Source organism: Henckelia pumila, chromosome 1 (genome assembly GCF_033568475.1).
Source record: "Henckelia pumila isolate YLH828 chromosome 1, ASM3356847v2, whole genome shotgun sequence".
Lineage (NCBI taxonomy): Eukaryota > Viridiplantae > Streptophyta > Magnoliopsida > Lamiales > Gesneriaceae > Henckelia > Henckelia pumila.
The window spans coordinates 67634224-67649525 of record NC_133120.1 but is presented as its reverse complement, the minus strand read 5'-3'; positions in this window follow the sequence as shown (position 1 = coordinate 67649525).

Genomic DNA, 15302 nt, shown 5'->3' with positions numbered 1-15302 from the left:
TGTTGAATTTGTTAAATCGTAGGGATAACAATTGACTAGATTAAATACAACCGCTGGTGTTTGTGTTGTCTAGCTTCATCAGTTTCACTCATTTGAATGCTACCTTAGATTTAAATCTAGATCGCTGGTATTTGAGTTAATTTATTGGTAAGAGTTAATCTAGAATGCTGGTGTCTAATTAACTAAGATTAAGGTGGAACAGGAATTAAATTTCCAATGATGAATATTCAATGATAATTAATTATTTTTAGATAATCGATGATCGAGTGAGTGATTTCAAGGGTATAGTCGAACGATACCAAGACTTGTTTTTAATTATTTTAGTTTGCTTTTAATTATTAGTAGTTTATTTAAATTCCAAAAACCCTTTTTATTTTATTCCAGTATTTTTAAGAACACAAATAAATTTCACTTTACTCGTGGGAACGATCCTTACTCTCGCTACTACATGTTTATTTAGTTAATCTGAGTTGAATTAATTTGGGCGTGATACGACTAAGCGCTACCAAATTTTGGCGCCGTTGCCGGAGAAGGCATTTAATTTATTTGTGTTTTTGTTTTTATTTTTTTTATTTTATTATTCCTCCTAGTGCTACTCTGGTTTGTTCGTGCGTGCAGGTGAAGGTGAATCTTCGGAAGAAGAAGAATTTCCATACGACCCAGAGATAGAAAGAACTTTACATTGACGAAGGATGATTCTTATGATGTAATACTTTGAGCTGTCAAATCAACAAGTATTCACAAGTTTTATCCAGCAACACGAAGAACCATTCTACCTAGCATGGAAGAGATTCAAGGATCTGGCAACCATCTTTCGGTATCATGATTTTTCTAACTATTCTCTACTTACATTTTTTCTTAATGGTTTTGATGCAGTGACAAGAAGATGGGTAATTGATGGAGCTTTCACAACCGGTATTTCAATATTTTGCCGAGATGATGATACCATGAGACACCTGTTGGATGATATGGCAGAGTTTGACTATTACCGGTATTCGCAATCTCAATACCCGGATTTTACAGACCAACCATTCGAGCTTCAAAAGGAGGAGGGAAATTGTTCTCAGTTGATCTTACATTCGCTGGAGGATATAATGAGCAAGCTTGTGTCATCGACTGTGGAAGCTATAGAAGATCTGAAAAATTCTAGATGTCACATTGTGGAGCACATAGAGAATATGAAGAAATCAATCCTCCATGAATACCGAGAACAGGAAGTGAAGCAAGATACTCAAGCAGTGACCAACCCAATTTGGTTTGATGATGATGACTCAGAGAACTAGGATTGGGAGTGCGAATCAATTCCTACTGAAGATTTAGAGGTGTTTGAGTCTTCTCTTCTTGTTGAACCTCAGTCGGAAGATGTTCTGGAAGAAATAGTGTATGATGGAATTTTATTACCACTCGAGTTTGAGGATGACGGATTTCAAGAGTCTATCGATATGAGCTCATCGATAGTATTATCATACACACATCCCCAAGATCTTTCCCTTCCATCAATACCAGTTTCAAAAGATTTTGGCTTCCGAGAGCCCGCAGAGATGTTCTCTTCCCATGTTTATCAGCTACTAGGAAGTGTTGTTGAGGTGACGAGGTTAATCTGTTTACATCTGGCCAAGCTTGAGGGCCTATGGAACAAAGTCCCATTTGTGGTGTCATATGACACTTACTTTGGGCGTCAGCCGCTCTTTGAGCAGTGCTTCTGAGAGTCAAGCCGACGACTGGAAATCAAGCGCTGGCTGGGAGGCAACCCAGTGTCTTTTCCCTTTATTTCGTTTTTGTTTTGTTTTGTTTTTTGTTTTATTTTCTTTGTTTTCAGGAACCTAGCCGCCCCATTTGCAGTCCAATTTTCAATAGAAGTCTTCCGTTATTCAGCCTGAAGTCGAAGATGACGAAACCGCCAACACTTAAACCAGGGGAGTTCTATTTTACATTTGCATCGCATTGTCATTTTGTTATTTGTGTTGTGTGTTGTGTTTTTAGTGCTAGAGCATTGAGGGCAATGCTTTAGATAAGTGTATGGGGGGGGGGGGGTGTATTCAGTGTTTTGTCGTTTGTTTTGCACTTTGTTTCGTATTTGCATATAGTTCGTGATATGTGTTGTCATTTTCTCATGTGTTTTGTGTGCATAAGTAAAGGATAATTTCTAGCCTATGAAGATGAAGTTGAAAAAAATTGAAATTTTTGAACATTTTTACTCTTGATTGGATATGAGAAACCGTAGGTTGATTGTTGAATATTTTTAAGCACACATGTTTAACTGGTGAATTGTAGTGATGTATTAGATATTGTGGATATCTGTTGGACCATTGCACGACAATATGTGTTTGTGGAACTTGATAGTGCTTGAATCTTGATGATCTATTTGATATGACATATACACTCTTGGGCGCACCTTTTACACAATTTTTATGCTATGTTTATAAAAATGCAATTGACTCCATCCGGGTTGCGAGCGAGATGTTTGAAATCCGATTCGTCTTGTTTGTGGCTAAGTATGCGGATAAAATGGGGTTAAACTTTTGAATTTTTTTTTAAAATATCAATTCCATCCTGGCTTGAAATGTGAATGAAATTCTATTCACTATTTCATAGCTAAGTTTGCGGATTCCATGGGATTGTAGTTCCATCCGGGCTATAGACGAGGGGGTTGAAATTCTAACCCTATCAAAGTTATAGCTAAGTATGCGGATAATTATTGGGACTTTTAAAATGTCGGGTGCAAAATCCGACGGTGCGTAATTATTTCTCAAGGGAGTTGTGTTGTGTTGAAGGATTGTTGAGAGGAGAGTTTTTGATTGTGAGACTTGCACTGAATTGTTTTAGGTCTGTGAATAGTCTTGAAGCTTTGTTTTTTGAAGTTGCATGTAGCTGGGGTAACATGTCACACACGCACGTTCGCATTCGACTGAAGGTGTATCATTGATAATCGAGAGTCGTTGTGAGTTTGGTTTTTGTGGGAAAACTTCTCTGAGGCTATGTTGTGTATGATTCATCCTTGCTTATGTTTTTGTTGTGTTTTCATTTTGCTTTTGCATATTTGCTCGAGGGCGAGCAAGGATTAAGTGTGGGGGTATTTGATAGTCATGTTTATGTTGCTTATTTTAATATCATTTTGTTGTTTTTTTGCATGCATTTATATGTTGTAATTTAGCATTTTGTTCTTATTTTATTTATCATGTTTGCATAACATATTCCCGAATTTATTGTGTAGTACGTCGCATTTTACTGGAAAACAAGAGAAGTGTTGAAGAATGAAGAGAAGTGTTGAAGAAAAAGAAGGAAAACGGAGCTCGGGAAGTGCTATGGTAAAAGCTGGAGGAGTGAAATGATTTTTTTCAGAAGGTGCAAACAAAACTTTTCACGCTATAGCTTGACATTTCTTACGCCATGGCGTAAACAGAGAATTTGTAGAAGATGGAAACAGAACTTTTCGCGCTATGACGTGATGTTTCTTGCGCCTAGGCGTGAACTGGGAAAAATTTGAGAATCGAGACATAACTTTTCACGCTATGGCGTGATATTTCCTGCGCCATGGCGCGACACGGAAGGAAAAAAATCAGAATTTTTGAGATTTTAAAAGTCTTAAGTCACGGGCTTTATTTGATGGGCTTTCTACCACATATAAAAGGGACATATCAGGCGTGAGAAAGGAAAATCGACAGAGAGATCGACGCAGAGAGAACGCAGAGATTGGAGACGGCTACAGACAGAGAGAAGAAACATCTGGTGGCTAGGTTTTATCTTTCTTGTTCTTAGTTTTAATTCATTTAGTTTTTGTACTTGGTTAAGGAAGACAAAACCCTTGATTTTATTCACTTTGTGAGATTTTGATTTTCAATGTTTGATTTTTATCGAGTATCAAGAGTTGTTCTGGTTTATAACTACATGGTTAACATGACGAAACCATAAAACATGTCATAACTGAACATGCGCATACATAATCTACTAGGATTCTCGTGTAGTAGATCGAAATCTGTTTTATGCTGTTTAATTAGCTAAACATGTTTAAAATGTTAAAAACATGATTAAGGGATTTGAATAAGATTAAACCAAGTAGAAAATCGACTCCGCGGTGTCCATAAATGGTAAGGGTGTCAATTCGGGTGGATCGGGTGGGTTTGAGTCGGGTTAACGAAAAAAATATTTAAAAATTTCTCAACCGGAACCAACCCCAACCCGAACTCGGCTAACCCGATCAACCCGAACCAACCCGATTTTTTTTTAAAGAACATAATTAAATAAAAATTCAAAACACACAAAATAATAGTAAAATTTAATTTAATTACATGATAATAAAATCTAATCTTATATATAATTTATATTTGAAAGTCTAGTTGTAGAAAATTTAAAGTATACTTACTACAAAAAGTAAAAAAAATATTTTAAAAAATCAAAATTGTACAAAATAAACATTAAACACGAAATCTATTATATCAATATACAATAAATAATTTCAAATATATAACATATGAAACTGTAGCAAATTTTTCTTAATTTTATATATAAAAAATAAATAATAAAAATTTTCGGGTCATCTCGGGTTAATTCGGATTGACCCAAACCCAACTCGAACCCGATTAATTTTTTCGGGTTAGCTTTCGGATCAACCCGATTCAACTCGAATCCAAAAACACCCAACCCGAACCTGATATTTTTTGAGTCGATTCGTGTCGGGTTGGCGGGTTGGGTTGGTTTTTGTCACCCCTAATAAATGGTCCGTAGGATAAAATGGGCTTGGGTAGTTCGGAAGTTGCGAACTCAATCCTGGGGGATGTCTAGGATGTAGTTCAGATGCACAGGGAAGTTCGGAAGGTCCGAACGCACGATCGGAAGGTCCAAGCCTAGATAGGTCATGTGCACAATTAACGTGTCAAGTTTATATCGACACATGAGATTTCATGCAAATCGGAACGACCAAAGTTGGAGTTCGGAGCTTCTGAAGTAGATTAGAACTTCTCAAGTGTAGATCGGAGTTTTGGAAGAGTACGATGGAGCTTCCGATCAGTTGCTTTTTGAGACGTGTTAAGCATGCGAGTGCAGAACGTTCGAACTAGGGTTCGAAGCGTCTGAATTCCATCTATAAATTAGCCGAGATATCTCACAAATTAGTGTGTTTGAGGTGTAACCTTGTATTAAGTGCATATTCGTAGCATTATACTCTGGTGTCGGGCGATAAAGATGTGCAACGGGGCTTGTAGCGAAGTTGTGCTTGGGTTAGGACCTTCGACATCAGTGGACTGATGACAGTGCAGGTATAGTCCGAGATCCCTAGTAGTCTCAAGGAGTATCTATTGGCTTAATTAATGCTTTTAGATCAGTAATAGTTACATGATATTATCTTGGCTTATAGCGATGGACTATAGGCAGTGTTGTCACATACCAATAGTAGATGTACGTAAGTAATAACTGAGATTGCCAGCGAGTATGCATGATTATTTGTTGTATTTTATGTGCCATGATCCATGATTTACTACTTTATTATATTATGTTGCTCGTGCATATTCATGTTGAGCTGTATCTCTTTCGTGATAGCTTTTCAAGAAGGGTCGCTAAGCCCTACACCCTTGTTATTTAGTCGGACACCAGGAGCAGTCATGATGACGGAGATTGACTCTACGATGATCCCAACGAGGGTGTGGAGTTAACCAATGGAGTTAACTCAGATGGTACTACACACTCATTTGACGCTGAACATGACTTATTAGTTGACCAGTTATCCAGTCATTTGCATATATCAGTCTGTATACTCGTATTTTTGTACTATGCGTTGGATCTCACGTCTGTGTTGTTTGCAATGGACATCCAATTATATGGGGCAGTTGCAGGTTACCAGGGCTGGTTCGAGGGTTGGACGGTGGTCAAGGCCTGGGATCAGAGGCTCTAATAGTTTAGTTTAAATATTTTTCCTGGTATTTGTTTTATTTGATTGAGTTTTATATTTTTTTACTTGGATTCCAGTTGATTATTCTGGTTGTATTCTGTCGGGTTAGTACTTGTTTTTCTGCTAGTTATCTCTGATTATGTTTGCGTGCTTTAGTTTAATTGCATGCCTAAGTATTTCTGATTAGTAGGTGATTCAAGATGAGTTCCTACAACTCATGAGTCTCACATATATAATCACACGTGAATGCTTATTGGGTTGAGAAAGTAAAAAATAGCAGAGGTGTTCAATTACGGTATTGATCTGTTATATTTGAACCAAATCACATTTAATAGGATTTACGAAATTTCAAACCAAACCATGAATTTTGTTTGGTGTGTTTGGATGATGGATTTAAAATTTGAGTTTTCATAAGATATTGTAATTTTTAGTAAGTGGTGATTGACTCTTGAGTAGTCGGGTCGTCATTTCAACTACATGAACCAGACACCAAAATTTTCTTTTATTTTAAAATTTATTTCTAGATTTCGAAAATATCTTCATTATAAATGATCATATCCTTTTTGAAATGTATATTTTTATTTTTTAAGTTTGGATAATATTTACTTAATTATTAATTAACCTAAAAAATGCCGTTTTAATTTTATGTCGGATTCCCAAATACGACCGGGTACTAAAACTAGAACATGACATCAACCCGAAAAACTAAAACTGAGATCGAGTACAAGTCCAAACTCAACATTTTTAAAAATAATCGGAACGATCGAATCAGATGGTTCAGATACCCGATGCCTGAATGTCCACCCCTATGAATGATTACAAGATTATGCTAACTTATAAAAATTCCTAAACCTTGTGGTTGTGGTTGTTTGGGGTCAAAATTGCAATAAATAAATTCTCTATGTGATTATTCAATTTAAAAAGTTAAATAAAAAAGTTGACATTATTATCCCTACATATTATTTTTTCGCTATTGATTTTTGTTTAAGTTATTTATGCATTGATAGGGATAGGATCGGTCTGGAGGCATAGAGTGTTTGGACAGATGGATCTTCAATCTTGATGACTGAAGTCTACTACACGTTCTTTTGTTTTGAGTTCAGATGGGTTAGCAAATATACTCTTCTATTTCTCATGTGTCAATGTTAATCAACCAACTTTCCCACAGACGGCGCCAATGATGCGAAGATCAAAAAATATAAATCCCGGATAATAAATGAGAACCCGGAAAATGAACAACAAGCTTCCTCGTCTTCTGCAAATGATGTCTGCACACCAAAGAACAAGAAAAATCATAAGTGGGAAGTCGGAAGGGTTTCCAACGTCGCTACTCCGATGCTTAAGTCAGACTAAGATGTATGGAGTGTGCTTAGGAATTTGAGAGAGTGAATGTGTTTAAATATGAAAGTGTTTTTAAAGATGATAATGAACGTACCTTAAACATGCATAGGGGATCGGTATTTATAGGCAGGCAATTGGGACATTTAATGATTACACCGCATGGACTAACTCGCAATCATTAAATGTGATAGGATGACATTAAATGCGACTAGATTTTTTTCGTAATTTCTGGGGAAATCCATGTTGTTTCAACGTGATTACTGACTTCTTTTTCCGTAAGAGAATTCGACACACGTAAAGTAGACGTGGCTAATTCCTAACCTTAAAAAATATATAGCCTGGGTCCTTCTGTCAGGCCGGGTTATTCTACTTTTCTTAAGGGAGAAGCAACTCCTTACTGAGGTGATGTGGTCTAATTTAACCCTTCAGACACATAGGCTTGATCTCTTTAGCACCCGAGCTTTTCTCACCTACCCGAGTTTTTGGATGAACGACCGACTCCCGATCTTCTCCTAAGTGCCCCACAACATGCTTCCACCGGGCTCCTTAACGAGCACCCGGGTCTAGGATAGCCCGGGCTATCTTACTGGGGTATCACTTGAAATTCAACACTTGCGACCAACATAATTACATTACTCGACAATTAAAATGCCAAAAATATTATTTGATTCATTCGGAAAAGCCCAATGAAATTAATGTTCAAAAGGGTATATACCACATGGATATTACTCATGAAATTAATTAATATTTTAAATATTTTTATAATACCATTTCTTAATTTCCATTTTATATAAACTGAGGGTTTCACTCAATCAATGACTCGGAGATTCATAGAGCCCAATTTCCACTTTATATCCCTCACGAACTGAGAATTTTCCTTTAGCATCAAAGCTCCAATATCAAGAGTCCGCTTGATCTGTTCATGGCAATGGAATGTCCAAGATTGCAGACGCAATGAAAGGATCAAAATTCGCCAGCTCCAGCGTCTTGTTCCACCCACCATCAATCAAAAGTTGTCCAACACTATGAAAGTGAAACTATCCTCTCGGTTTCAGAATCCGATCAGCCAAGCTCGGCACCCATCGGTCCTTGTATATCCCAACGATGTCACCTCTACCAATACGCCACCTAACTCCTTTTTCAACGAGAGCGCAACTCCATAATAACGATCTCCATATAAAAGAAGGATTACTACCCAATGAAGCAGACAAAATATCCTGATGTCTAAAATATCTTTTTTTAAGAACCTGTGCAACCAGGGATTGTGGCCCTCATGCATTTTGGCTTACATAACTCCCTCCAGTACTTTCAGTGCATTCTATTTTTACCCCCATCAGAGCCCCACAAAAAAATAGAGCATTCTCTTTTTATCTCATCACAAATCGATGTAGGAATCCGAAAACACGACATATCATATGTTGGAATTGATTGTAATACAGATTTAATAAGCGTCTCCTTACCTCCCATAGAATAGGCTATACTGCTCCACCCTTGTATTCTCTTGGCCACCTGTTCCACTAGATTGCGGAATTGGAACCGCTTACGCCGAGCAAAGAATGTCGGAAGTCCCAAGTACACCTCATGATGTTGTAAGGCCAGAATCAATGTTTTGATCTGGTTCGCAGTTCCTGCATCCACGTTAGGGCTAAAAGATAGGGAAGATTTAACAAAATTAATCAATTGACCAGAAGCTCTTTCATAAAGATTGAGACAACTTTGAATACACAAGCAACCTTCCGCAGTAGCTTTAAAAAATATCAGACTATCATCGGCAAAAAAACAAATGAGAGATAGAGGGACATGAAGGAGCAATACGCACTCCTGAGAAAAGCTGACGAGCTTCATACTTAAGAAACATATTAGATAGCCCTTGAGCACACATAACAAACAAATATGGTGACAAAGGATCTCCCTGTCGAAGTCCTCTTCTCGGAATCAGAATTCCAACTAACTGACCATTCATAGAGAACTTGTATTGAACAGACTTCACACACTTCATAATTTTACCAACCCAAATAGGAGAGAAACCCAACTGCAGCATCATCCTCTCTAGGAACTCCCATTCAACTCTATCATATGCCTTACTCATGTCTAGTTTCAAAGCAACATAACCTTTTCTACCTCCTTTCCTAGTACGCATCCATTGTAGAGTTTCAAACCCCATAATTATGTTATCCGATATCAATCGTCCCGGTATGAAAGCACTCTGGAATTCATTCATCGTTCGCTTAAGGACTGGACGTAATCTGTTAGTCAATGTTCTAGCAACAATTTTATGACATACATTGCATAGAATAATAGGTCGAAAGTACTTCATTGTTATAGGGACTTTGATCTTTGGAATCAAATTTACTATCGTCTTATTCCATCTAGCAAACGAAGCACCCTCATTTAATATTTTCAAGACAGCCCCAATGATTTCTTTATCTACTACATTCCAATACTTTTGAAAAAAATAAAGCAGACATACCATCAGGCCCAGGGGCTTTGTCCAATTGCAAGTCAAAGAGTGCTTTCCTGACTTCATCAGCAGAAAAAGGCTCACATAAAAAGGAATCGAGGCTCTGATCAATCACCGGATCTACACACGCCAATACTGGCCTCATATCATCTATTGTAGGCGCTAAAAACTTGAAAATATCTCCAAAATAATCGACAATAATTTCCGACATTCCTCAAAGGTCTGAGCACTAATCCCCATGTGAAGTGACCATCCCTCTAATATGATTTTTTTCCTTTCTGGTCGAGGCTAATCGATGAAAATCTTTGGTATTTTTATCTCCATAAGCCAACCAATTGGCTCTACTCCATTGCTGCCAATATAATTCCTCCACTGTTAGTTTTTCTATCTCCCTTTCCAACTCATGAATTTGTATTTCTGAAACATGCCAAAAAGAACTATTTTTATTCTATTAAGCTCCTGCCTATCTTCTTTAATAATACGTGGAAGGAAACCAAAACAATCAAAATCCCAACGAGTACATGAGGTAATGCGGTCATTTTGTAGTAACCCAGATTTCATTTTAAGGTAATAATATGATAAACATGATTAAGGGTTCATAATAACCAAGTCAGGGACTTAATTGCTTGGACAAGATATGAAGCTCCGATCTATTATCGGAAGGTCTGATCCTTGCAGATCGGAAGCACCGAAAAGAGTTTGATTACTTCGGAATTAAGGCGGGATCGGAAGCTTTGATCTCCAGCTGCTAGCAATGTTCGATGATTCAGCCACGAATTTTGACAAGTGTCGGACTTAGAGTAGATCGAAAGCTCCGATTGCCGGATCGGAAGTTCCGATCATGACGTTTCATGCATGCACGCAGTGAGATGGATCGGAAGCTCCGATCCCGAAATCGGAAGTTCTGATCGTGGCCAAGAGTTTGGCCTATAAATAGGGGTCTCCGGAGTTCATTTTGAAAATACGAATTCCAAGTTTCCTTCTTCAGTTATATAGTGTGAGATATACACTAGAGGGCCCTATCGATTTATAGTAAGGTTCTGGAATAACCAAGGCGTGGTTATAGTCATCCGGGACTAGCGACTCCAAAGGGCTTACTACGGACGAAGGTATGGTCCGGGAATCTTATTAGGTTTTGAGAGTATTTATTAGCTTAGTTAAGGCTTATAGAACTTGTGTAGTGATACGAAGAACTTTTGAATGTAGGCTTGGAACCTAGGATCCTACTAGACTTGAACTAGCATAGAGGTACGTACACATTGATTGAGATTGCCAGCGAGTATTTATGTTTATATGTTGCATTTACTTGGCATTATTATATGACATTATATGTGATTTACTGCTTTCCATATTTATATGTCATGTGCATATACACATTGAGCCTGTACCTTGTTATACCTTGGTTATAGAGCCGCTCAGCTCTATACTTGATAGTCTGTCACTGAGAGTACCGCGACGGCGGGAACATGTATGTCTGACTACTCTGGTGTTCTAGACGAGTGTGGTTGTACACAAAAGTTGATTGTTACAGCACTCATGTGGCACCTGTACTGAGCATGACTTATCAGATAACCCTTTACCAGTCATCACGGTTGCATGCATCATATACATATGTTTACTTATGTTTACGTACTGGGCATTAGTCGCTCACGTCCTAGTTGTTATCTTGGACACCCCATTACACAGGGCAGGTCGCAGGATGGATGGAGCTGGTGGTTCGAGGCAGGACTAGGGGAGTAGGAGCCTTGAATAATTAGTTATACAACAGGATTCGATATAGCTGTATAATATTTCAGACAGTTTTACTTTAAAGTTTATTCGATATGGTTGTATCACTACTGAAATAAACCTTTAACTGTTGTACTAAGATTTGATATGTAAATTAAGGATTATGTTTCCACATGTTATACTCTGTTCCGTTATCATGCTTTAATTAAGTTTAATGCATGCCATTAGTTTCCAGTTAGTAGGTGATTTAATGCAGGGTCACTATATTTTTGGTATCAGAGCATGCATAGATTTTGGGATTTAGTTTTAGTCTTGGATAATTAATGCGCATTTGGGATTTTAAATGTGCAAATCTTTTCAGGATATGGCCGGGAGAGGTGATGAGAGCCATGGTAGTGTTGGCCAGGGAGGTGTTCATCAGCATTGTCACCATCGCCATCATCACGAGGATCGACATCGTCCTCATGAGGGTAGACGTCGCTACTCTATTAATAAGTTCATGCAAGTAGGACCGAAACACTTGTTGGGAGGTGAGGATCCTGAGGAGACGAGGAACTGGATGGCCAGAATCAAGAGTGAATTTCATGCTTTCGAGTGTACTGAAGAGCATAAAATGGAGGTTCTAGAGTTTGTTCTAGATGGACGTGCACGATTATTGTGGGACACCAAAGCTGCTCAGGCACGCACTGAGAGGGGACGGGTGACTTGTGAGGATTTTCTCCAGCTGTTTCAGAAATTATATTTTCCTCCAGCTGTCCGTCAGGCACGATCGATGGAGTTTCTTACGCTAAGGCAGGGATCTATGACTATTGATGAGTATCAGCAGCGATTCATTGGATATGCTAACTTACAGTCCCCCTATCAATGAGAGTGATGCATCCAAGTATGATATTTTTCTGCAAGGCCTCAATCAGGATATCTATTCACAGGTGGTTGTTTGTGATGATCCGACATCTTATGAGACTCTAGTGAATCGGTGCCGTCAAGTGAAAAACAACAACAGGAGGGCACAGTTGATGATGTTAGGACAACCTAGTGGATTACTTGGGCCTCGAGCTCAATCTGTTGTGCAGTCTGGTTCAACATATTCTTCTACTACTACTACTTCTTATGTATCTCGTGGTTCACGAAGAATGTTTTGATTTGGGAAGAAAAAGAAGAAAGATGAGTTTTGCAGTCACTGTGGTGGGAAGCATCCTTCAGCCTCTTGTCGAAGGGCATTTGGTGCTTGCTTTATCTGTGGCAAACAAGGACATCTGCAGAGAGATTGTCCTACGTGCACGGGAGCTGTGGGTGGATCAGGATCATAGATGGGATCTTAGGCTTTTACTTATCCACGTTAGCAGCCGGCACCACCTAGTTCTTCCAGTATTCGCCCACGCACACAGGGGCATGTATTTGCTCTTTCTCAGGAGTAGGCTATGGAGGGAAGCGATCGCATGTTGGCAGGTACTTTTTTACTATGTGATATTCCAGCATTTGTTTTAATTGACACTGGAGCATCGCATTTCTTTATTTCTAACCGGTTTTGTTAAGAAACATAGGTTGCCTTATGTATCATTAGATTTGGATTTAGTTGTATCTACTCCATTGGAGCAGGAGATAGTAGCTAAGCGTCTAGTGATGGGTTGCCTTCTGGAGTTTGAGGGTCATGTGTTGTCTGCTAATATGATGATTCTAGCGATGGCAGATTTTGACTGTATTTTGGGAATAGATATGTTGATTTTGATTCACGCTACTATGGATTGTTATCAGTGTCTGGTACAGTTTCATCCGGATGAGGGTAACAGCTGGTACTTCTATGGTGAGGGAGCGCGACCTCCGATGCCACTTGTGTCGGCTCCGAAGGCATGTCATGCCTTAGAGTCAGGTGGGGAGGCCTACCTCATATATGCAGTTGATATGTCCACGAGTAGTCAGAGATTGAGCAGTTACCTGTGGTCAGCGAGTTTCCTGATGTATTCCCTGATGAAATTCATGGTTTTCCTCCGGTTCGAAAGGTGGAATTTTGTATTGATCTGATACCAGGAACATCACCTATATCCCGAGCAACTTATCGTCTGGAGCCATCAAAGATGAGGGAATTGAAACAATAGTTGCAGGATCTACTTGATAAGGGATATATTCGTCCGAGTGTTTCTCCGTGGGGAGCACCTGTCTTATTTGTCAAGAAAAAGGATAGATCAATGCGATTATGTATTGATTATAGGAAGTTGAATAATGTCACCATCAAGAATAAGTATCCGTTGCCACGAATTGATGATCTTTTCGATCAATTACAGGGTAATTCTATCTATTATAAGATAGATATGAGATCTGGATATCATCAGATGAGGGTACGAGACTCAGATATTGCTACAACTGCTTTCAGGACCAGATATGGGCATTATGAATTTCTGGTGATTCCCTTCGGTTTGAAAAATGCACCGGCAGTCTTTATGAACTTGATGAATCAAGTGTTTTGAGAATATCTGGATAGATTTGTCATTTTCTATATTGATAATATTCTTGTTTATTCTCACGATAGGAATGAGCATGCACAACATCTAAGGATTGTTTTACAGACGTTACGAGATAAGCAGCCGTATGCAAAATTGAGCAAGTGTGAATTTTGGCTTGATCGGGTAGTGTTTCTCGGTCATGTGATTTCTAGTGAAGGAATATCTGTGGATCCAAGCAAGATCGAGGCGGTGCTGAACTGGTTTCGTCCAACGACGGTTCCTGAGATTCGAAGTTTCTTGGGTCTAGCTGGTTATTACCGTCGTTCATCGCAAATTTTGCACAGTTGGCCAGACCTTTGACATAGCTTACACGAAAAGATGTTGCCTTCACATGGTCCTCGGATTGTGAGGAGTCATTTCATGAGCTGCATAGATGTCTTATTACTGCACCTGTGCTAGCCCTACCTTCTGGATCAGGAGGTTATATTGTCTACACTGATGCATCTGGTCAGGGACTAGGATGTGTATTGACACAGCGTGGACATGTTATAGCCTATGCTTCTCGACAGTTGAATACGCATGAGAGGAATTATCCAGTGAATGATCTTGAGTTAGCCGCCATTGTATTTGCGCTCAAGATTTGGAGGCATTATCTTTATGGAGAGAAGTTTGAGATATTCACGGATCACAAGAGTCTGAAATATTTATTCACTCAGGCGGAGTTGAATATGCAACAGAGACGCTGGATGGACTAACTGCAGGATTATGACTGCGAAATTAAGTATCATCAGGTTCTGCCAATCTTACTGCTGATGCTCTTAGTCGGTAGGTTAGACTTTCTGCACTTCAGATTGATGAATTATCTCATATGATTCAGGAATGTTTTTCGTTGAGTTTTACACTTAAGCACAAGAAAAGAAGAGATGGAATTCATTGTATACTGTTCTATCTGAGCCAGCATTGTATTCTGGGATTAGAGATGCTCAGATGTCTGCTGTTAAGAATCAGCGTTTGACACGTCTAACCAATGGAGTTAATACATCTGGATTCCATTACCAGGCAGATGGTTTATTGTGATTATCTAATCGAGTGGTTGTACCTGATGATGCGGAGCTCAAGAACAATATTCTTTCTCAAGCTCACAGGAGTCGATTATCTGTTCATCCTGGAAGTATGAAAATGTATAAGGATTTGCGAACCAGATTCTGGTGGAAGGGGATGAAACAAAGTGTTTATCAGTTTGTTTATGGGATCACGTGACTATGGACTTTGTTACCCATTTGCCTATGACTTCACGCCAGTGTGATGCTATCTGGGTCGTTGTTGACCGATTGATGAAATCAGCGCACTTCATTCCTTACAACCGGGAATATTCTTATGATCGCATGTCACGCTTATACATCCAGGAGATAGTGCGATTGCATGGGATTCTAATGAGCATAGTCAC